We start from the raw sequence: 9280 nt of genomic DNA on the forward strand, positions 1-9280 counted from the left end.
AAAGCCTGCCCCAAGGATTGCTTTCCGTTGCCGAGGATCGATCAACTGGTGGATGCCACGGCGGGGCACGAGCTCATGTCCTTCATGGACGCGTACTCGGGCTACAATCAGATCGCGATGAATCCAGCAGACCAGGATCATACCAGCTTTATGACCCCAACTAATGTCTATTGTTATAAGGTCATGCCGTTCGGTCTTAAGAATGCTGGGGCAACCTACCAAAGGCTGGTAAATAGAATGTTCGCGGATCAGATCGGGAAAAACATGGAAGTGTACGTCGATGATATGCTTGTCAAGTCAAAGACTGCCACCAACCACGTCGCCGACCTGGAAGAATGTTTTAACATACTGCGAGAATATGGCATGAGGCTCAATCCTCAGAAATGCACTTTCGGTGTCGCATCGGGGAAGTTCTTGGGTTTCATAGTCAATACCCGAGGAATCGAGGCAAATCCCGACAAGATCAGGTCACTGCTTGAGCTTCCATCCCCCAGGTCGCGGAAAGATGTCCAAGGCCTCACAGGAAGGGTGCCAGCACTGAACCGGTTCATTTCCAAATCGACCGACAAGTGCCTGCCTTTCTACAACCTGCTCCGCGGAAACAAGAAGTTCGAATGGACAGTAGAATGCGAGGGCGCATTCCTCGACCTAAAAACGCACCTAGCTGAGCCACCTGTGCTATCAAAGCCCAGGGTAGGAGAACCTCTTTTCCTCTACATGGCCGTGACTGAGGACGCAGCTAGTGCTGTTCTGGTGCGAGAAGAGGACCAGGCTCAGAAACCGGTTTATTACATCAGCAAGAGACTCCTCGGAGCTGAGTCAAGGTACCCGTTGATGGAAAAGCTGGCGTTCTGCCTAATCACGGCCTCGCGAAAACTCAGGCCATACTTCCAGTCCCACTCTGTACACGTCATGACCGATCAGCCTCTAAGGCAGGTTTTGCAAAAGCCTGAAGCCTCGGGACGCTTGCTAAAGTGGGTGGTCGAACTCAGTCAGTTCGAGATTTTCTATACTCCCCGAACTACCATAAAAAGTCAAGCCTTGGCCGACTTCGTGGCAGAATGCGCGGGATTCCGTGAGATCCCATCGGAAGATTCACAGCAGCTCACCTCCTCAGGTTCATCGTGGAGGATCTTCGTTGATGGCTCATCTAACGAGAACGGCTCCGGGGCCGGAATCATTCTGATATCCCCAGAAGGACATAGATTCCATTCGGCGCTGAGGTTCGGGTTCAAGGCGTCCAACAACGAGGCAGAGTACGAGGCCTTGTTAGCCGGACTTAGGATAGCTAGCGAGCTAAAGGCAAGCTCTGTCCAATGCTTCAGCGACTCCCAGCTCGTGGTGAATCAGGTCTTAGGTGAGTATCAGGCGCGGGGTCCCAAGATGGCCTCTTATTTGGCTAAGGTAAAATCCGAATTGTCTACGTTTGGGCAAGGGTCGATCGAGCAGATACCTCGGGAGCAGAACGCCAATGCAGATGCTCTCGCCAAGCTCGCCACCTCGGGGGAGGCAGAAACCCTGGGGTTGGTGCTAATTGAGTTCTTGGACAAACCAAGCATAGACGGAGATCGAGCAGATATTGAGATGATTGACATCAGGCCGACCTGGATGACTCCCATTGTTGAGTACCTCGTCGAGGGCAAGTTACCCGAAGGGCGCAACGACGTACGACGAGTCCTTTATCAAGCTCCGAGATATACGCTAGTCGAGGGGGTGTTGTACCGACGTGGGCATTCATTACCTCTCCTCCGGTGTGTTCTTCCAAGTGAAGCGAAGGCTGTCCTGCAGGAAGTTCATAACGGATTCTACGGAGATCACACTGGGGGGCAAAGCCTGGCCTTGAAGATCCTTCGGCAGGGTTTTTACTGGCCGACTCTGTCCAAAGACTCGATCTCATATGTAAAAAAGTGCGACAAATGTCAGCGGTTCGCCGCGGTTGCATGAGCACCCCCGACCGAGCTAAAAATGATATCGTCTCCCTGGCCCTTCGCCATTTGGGGCATAGATCTAATAGGCGCCCTGCCCATCGGAAAGGGCGGGGTCCGTTACGCCGTGGTAGCCATTGACTACTTCACAAAGTGGGCCGAAGCAGAGCCGTTGGCGACAATAACATCGAAAAAGGTGCTAGACTTCGTGGTTAAAAGCATCGTTTGTCGATTCGGCCTACCCAAAAAGATCGTTTCCGACAATGGCACTCAATTTGACAGCGACCTGTTCACCGAATTTTGCGAAAAGCACGGAATTGTGAAAAGTTTCTCATCCGTGGCCTATCCCCAGGCGAACGGCCAGGTCGAAGCTGTCAATAAAACTCTGAAGGCAAGCCTCAAGAAGAGGTTAGATGAGGCAAAGGGGATCTGGCCAGAACAGCTCCCCCAAGTTCTGTGGGCCTATAGGACCTCACATCGGACTCCCACGGGTCACACTCCTTTCTCCCTAACCTTTGGAAGTGAAGCGGTCCTCCCCGTGGAGGTGAAGGTCCTGTCGCACAGGGTCTGGTCCTACGAACAAGACAAGAACCACGAGCTCCTATGCCACTCCTTAGACTTGATGGATGAGAGGCGAGAGGATTCACAACTCCAGCTCGCCCATTATCAACAGAAAATCACTCGCTACTTCAACACTAAGGTCAAAAGACGTGCCTTTAGCGTCGGCGATTTGGTCTTGAGGAGAGTTTTCCTGGCCGGGAAAGATCCCAAAGATGGGGTTTTGGGACCAAGCTGGGAAGGACCATACCAGGTCATCGAAGTCATCAAAGAAGGGACGTATAAATTAGCTCGACTTGGTGGAGGGGCGGTCCCGCGGACTTGGAATGCAATCCACCTAAAGAAATATTATCAATAAACATTTGTAAGACCTAGAAGGTCACCTTCCATGTATAAATAAAAATCAAATGTTTCTCGTTATTTGCAAGTGTAATTTTAAAGTAACAACGAAAGGCCCTTTCCCAGTTACTTGGGGGGCATATGGTACCTGGATATATCCAGGTCTCCTTAACGACTTAGGTGTTAATTTTTATCTACGGATAAGAGTCATCACAAACTAAGTCCTATCCTGGTCTTAACCGGGTCATAAAACTTAGAAGTTAACAAAAATTTGTTGACCGTGGTTCTTCTTTAAAGAGCCCGGGATACGGATAAAAGTTAACGCGATCTAAGTTTTTTCGAAATAAGTTCCTGGTCTTAACCGGGTCATAAAACTTAGAAGTTAACAAAAATTTGTTGACCGTGGTTCTTCTTTAAAGAGCCCGGGATACGGATAAAAGTTAACGCGATCTAAGTTTTTTCAAAATAAGTTCCTGGTCTTAACCAGGTCATAAAACTTAGAAGTTAGCTAAAATTTGTTGACCGTGGTTCTTCTTTAAAGAGCCCGGGATACGGATAAAAGTTAACGCGATCTAAGTTTTTTCAAAATAAGTTCCTGGTCTTAACCAGGTCATAAAACTTAGAAGTTAGCTAAAATTTGTTGACCGTGGTTCTTCTTTAAAGAGCCCGGGATACGGATAAAAGTTAACGCGATCTAAGTTTTTTCAAAATAAGTTCCTGGTCTTAACCAGGTCATAAAACTTAGAAGTTAGCTAAAATTTGTTGACCGTGGTTCTTCTTTAAAGAGCCCGGGATACGGATAAAATTTAACGCGATCTAAGTTTTTTCAAAATAAGTTCCTGGTCTTAACCAGGTCGGAAAACTTAGAAGTTAGCTAAAATTTGTTGAACGCGGATCTTCTTTAGAGAGCCCGGGACACAAATAATGTTAACTTGAACTAAGTCATAAAAATAAAAAGATAAATTGTGACCAAATGCATACAAGTATATATATAAAACTGGCTGAGCAAGATGTCTCGAGGCGGAAACGCCCCACACAAAAAGAGAATTACAATAAAAAAAAAAATGCTCAAAGTGCGTAAACGAGGAGCATCCTAAGCCCCATCAGCTGGCCCTTTGGAGGTCGCGGTCTCGCCTTGTTTCGCCACGGCAGAAGCCTCTCCAGTCTCCGAAGGAGGAGCCTCCTTATTCAGGTGGGCTTGAAGCCGCGGCAACAGGAATGCCCAGAGGTCCGGCGGCATGAAGGAGAAGTCCGCGTCCGGATTGTGGGACCAGCAGTGATAGAATAGGTCCTGTAAGGACTGCTCCGACACGACCCGCTCGTCTTTCAGGGCGGCCTGGGAGGTCTGGACTTCGGCCTTCGCCACCTCAAGGTCTGCCCGCGATGCGGCCAGGGAGTTTTTAAGCTCTAGGTTCTCGGAGCGAAGCTTCTCTAGCTCGGATGCGGCCAGGGAGCGTTTAAGCTCTTGGTTCTCCGAGCGGACCTTCTCTAGCTCGGCTTTGGAGGCCGCCAGGGCGTCTCTCGCCTCCTGAGACTCCTGGAGGGCAGTCTGGCGATCTGCTTCCAAACCCTCGAGTTGGGCCTTGGTCCTAACGATGCCTCTATAGGCGGCAGCCATGCCCTGCAAGAAAAGAATGATAAATTAGCAAACTGGAAGGAGAAAGGCGGCGTGTGAGTGTCAAAGCCTTAGAAGAAGGGGGCACTTTACCGTTAAAGTCATGTCCATAGCAGATTCTATAACTCGGACCGGGCTCGTTGTTTCGATGGCCCGGAGCTCCTTCTCCCTGATATTGTAATAGTGGCTGACGGTGTAGCTGGCCGACTCGTACACCGTACCCCGGAATGCTTCGGGCATCTTCTCCAGAGCCCGGGGGTCGACTGGGATACGCACGTCCGGGGCTGCCGCGGCCAGATTCCCGACCTCTATTACCCCGTCCTGGGCGGCCAGTGGAGATCGTTGGGGTGGCGGATGCATGAGTCCTGTCCTGGCGACAGGGAGGTTCGCCCCTGCGACCTGCGATGGCGGGTCTCTCTCCTTCTCCGTAGCTGGGGATTTGGTGGAGACCCCGGTCGAGCTCTTGGACTCGCGAAGCCTCTTTAACCTCGGCCCCGCTGGGGGATTCCCACCGAACACAACGCCCCGCAGACTATTCCCGGGCTGAGACATCTCTTCTGCCAAAGAGCAAAAAACACGGTTATTAGCAATCATACAGAAATAGAGGCAATAAGAAAGCAAATACTAAGGGAGCCCTACCCCCCGAGCTGGAAGAGCCTAGGACGATTATCTCACGAACTGGCGAAGGTTCTAGGTCCGGTTCTGAATCGGGGCTGGACTCTTCTACGTACTGCCTAATCCCCGGAGCGTAGACGCCCCTCTGGAGCGCAGGCCACGTGCGTAAATTGGTCCCGTACTCCTCAAAAATGGCCGACCTAAAGGCTAGGGTATTATCTACTACTACGGTACCCTTGGGCCGACTCTCTTGGTTGTCCAGCACGAGCTGGTCAACGCAGTGGAGCAGAAGCGTGTCCAGGTTCGGATTCCTTGGGTGACGATGGACGAGCTGCCTAGGGTTGAACCTAACCAGCCGGGGGTCTGCAGTGGCCCTATCTACGTTCTTAAATAAGTAAGAGTTACCTTGACCGGAAGGGCCCGCGGCTGCTCCGGATTGGGCCCTCTCCTCGCTCATCCCCTGGGCGACCTCCAAGCTCCTCTTCCTGTTCCTCACCAGAGGAACTTCCTCACCTTCTTCCTCGCCTTCGTCATCTGCGACCTCCTCCACGACGATCGGCCTGTTGTCGCGGGCTGGGGGAGGACCCCGGGGCCTTTTCAAATTCAAAGTCTGATTTGGGAAAATTAGCTTGCAGAATACCATCGCCTCGTCCGTCACGAGCACGCGGTAGTCTTTCTCACTGGGGGGCAGGTTCGCCAGTGTATCGTATTGACCCCCGAGGGTCACGGACTTTTCGGTCCTCGAGTAGATGGCTGCAAGGTTGGTTGAAATCAGAATTGGAATAAGGGACGGGCTAAAATAAGATAACCGTTAAAAGGCGAGCTAAATGGAGGATTACTTATGAGGGCGGTTGAAATAATGATGATCGCAGTTTCGGAACCCAGTAGACATAAAAAACTGGTCTTTGAAGTCGTTTGGATGGCTCGGCAGCTCGATCACTGCTGCTGTGTTAGGGAAGCGGGTTAAGTAATAGAACCCGTCGCCTCGCCCCCGCTGGTCCGAGCTGGCTTTGAGGCAGAAGAAATATAGGATATCAGCAGGAGTGGGGACCTCCCACTCATGCTTTTGGAACAAATACCTCAGTCCCGCCAGCAGACGGTAGGAATTGGGGGGGGGGGGGGGAGCTGAAATGGGGCCAACCCCACATAGTTCAGAAAATCAGCAAAATACTGATCCAGGGGGAGGAAGGCCCCTGCCTTGAAGTGTTCCCCGCTCCAGGCCACGAACGACTCGTCGAGCGGCATGCAGCTCCTCTCCCCATCCGCAGCAGGTCGGGCGATCACGGAGGTCTTCCCCAGAGGAATGTTGTGGTTAAGGAAGATTTTGGTGATCTTTGCCTGGCTGGTTATCTTCGAGACGATTCTCTCCGCCTCGAAAAACGCGTCAGGAGCCACCTCGGCCTGCTTCTCCACCACCGGCCCAAAGTGAGGAATTGGCGAGCTGGTCACCATCGCCTTTCCTTTATCCTTCTAGGAGGCCGAACTTCCCACATTCTTCTGTGGCAGATTTCTCTTTGGAGCCATCTGGTCGCCTATCAAACAAAAGAAAACACTTTAGAAAAGGCGACCCAAGCAGGAGAGTGAAGCAAGTATTAAGTACACGAGCTGGGGTAAGCCCAGCCCGTGGAGAGTGGTGCCACGCGTTCCAAGGAACACGCGCCTATGCCCTCAACAGATCCCAGATTACTTGGAATTCGTGTGTCAGATGGATCAGAGTAAAAAAAATTGCCTTGGGGGGAAAGTTTCAACAGGCAAGGCGTGGAAAAACCGCTTTTAAGGCGTATTCCCTAAGCTACCCGGTTTTTGCACCCAAAGTTCCTAAGGATCCTACCCAGAAATTGTTCCTAAGAGAGAATCATGGAACCCACGTTCTAAGGCGATGTCCCATGGCAAGTGTGCCCTAATCTAAGAAGGGCCATCACCCTCCATATTCGTGCGACCCAGAAAACCTCTGCATGTGGCTACAGTAAAAAAATTTATCTAGGCTACAGTGGCATGCTTTCAAAAATAAACAGGGACAGAAGACTTACAGTATAGGGTTGGATGGTGAGCGAGGTTGCTGCGCTGGTAGGAGCTTCGTTGGCACAGTAGTCTCCAAGGCCTTGAAGGAACTCGCATGCTTAAGCTTCGTGAACGGAGAAGATGAGAGCAATGGAAATGAGGGTTTTGTTCTTCGGAAGGTCAGAGAGAAAAGAAGGAAATTTGAGAGGTTCTGAATGGTAAGGTGGCCCGTGCGTGGGATGACCACCCCCTTTTTATACAAGGGAGGATCACGTGTAAAAGGCTCCTGGGAGACCCTCCACTCGAAATGTGAAACGACGGCTGGACAGTAGGCTAGGCCATTTAATGCGGTTCTCGTAGAGTGTACCGTCGCCACCCACGGCGTTCCACGTATCAGACGCATGCGAAAAGCATGGAATGTGAAGGGTTGTGGGAGAAGTCTAAAAGCTCCTACTGTGGTCTCCCATATCTGACGTCATGGACCACGAGCAGGAGCATGGGGGGCAGATGTACGCCCTGGCTTTCCCACGGGCTGTTTAGCAGGGCGATCCTCGGACTAAACATGATTTAGCCCGAGGCTCCCACAGGCCAGAGGCTTTATCTTCAGGACGGGCCCTTTCTAGCTCGAGGGGATGGAGTTTCCTGCTCCCTCTTGTTGTTCCAGGAGCTGGGAACAACATCCGGCGACCACTGACGGATCAGCTCGGGTTATGGATTGTTCGGCAGCGAGCTTCTCAGGAAGCTCTGACCCTATGGGAAGTCAACACGCAAGATAAACGTGCATAATCCTGCCATCACGTGTCCGATATCCCCCTGACTTCTCGGACACGCAGCAGGAACGTGCGTATTCAGACACCCACGGACGGGTTGGGCCGTGCGGCCCATTGTTTCCTTCCATACTGATTAGACCACACTTGTGTGTCAGGTTTAGGAATTAATCATGAATATCACAGACTTGATATGACAAATGGAAAGGTCACGGGATGACCTCCCTACCAATTTCCAGGTGCCTTCTCCTATAAATATGGAGACCTTGGGAATTGATAGGGGTTGGAAAAAATAGCCTTGTAAGAACTATATATTTTGTAAACCAATTACCCAGAAAAGATCAATAATATTGACTAGTGGAGTAGAAGGATTTTAACCTTCGAACCACTTAAAAACGTGTTTAAGGTCACCTAGTTCTTTTCACAAAGATTTCATATCTGCGGCGGTTCTACTTTTAAGTACTAATCTCTTTCTCTTCTTCTCTTAATTACCTGTTGCCGAAGAACCGCGTCAACAACGCGGTTCTTCGCCAACAGGTAATTAATAGAATAAGAGAATGAGATTAGTGCTAAGTAATGAACCATAACAGATGAATGATCTTAAAATAAAATGGTGATACGAATACTTTTTTAGGTGGTTGAAAGGTTAAAATCCTTCTACTCCACCAGCCAATATTATTGCTAGTTTTCTGGTATTCTTTACAGGATATTTCTCTACACCATAGAATCCAACCCTTTGCAACTCCCAGGATCTCCATATTTATAGGAGAGGGCACCTGAGGGTTGGCAAGAAGGGGGGGGGGGCATCCCGTGACCTTCTTACCCATCATGTCACTTCTGTGACATTCATGATTAATTCCTAAAACCTGACATATGAAGTGTGGTCAAATCAGTAGGTAAGGGGGATAATGGGCCGCATGGCCCAACCCAGCCGTGGGTGCCTAAACGCGCACGTTTAGGCTGCGTGTCCAAGAATTCAGGGATATATCAGACACGTGATGTCTGATATATGCACGTTTACATTGCGTGGCTGACTTTATAAAGGGTCACAGCTTCCAACTCAAGCATGTGCATCCTCGAGCTGGATGTCTTCTTAGCCTGTGGTGTCTATACTTCTGACCCGACTCCTTAGTAACCTTAGCAAGCCCTTTGGTTATCTCGAGCTAAAGAGGTGGGACCTGGTAACAGCAGCTCCGGGTACGTGTCATCCACGTGGCCGATATAATTATGCCATACCTCAGCTCGCTAATAGCCCATGGAGAATTAGGGCATACATTTTCCCCCCAAGCTCCTGCTCGTGGCACACGACGCCACCTGGGGCCACAGTGGGGGCTTTTATGCTTCCTTGTGGGCTATTCACATCCCGCCCATTACGCAGACGTCGAATACGTGGAGCATCATGGTTGGTGACGGTACATCTTCCGAGAACCGCATTAAATGGCCTAGCCTATACACGGCCG

This window comes from Humulus lupulus, chromosome 2 (assembly GCF_963169125.1).
Source record: "Humulus lupulus chromosome 2, drHumLupu1.1, whole genome shotgun sequence".
Taxonomy (NCBI): Eukaryota; Viridiplantae; Streptophyta; class Magnoliopsida; order Rosales; family Cannabaceae; genus Humulus; species Humulus lupulus.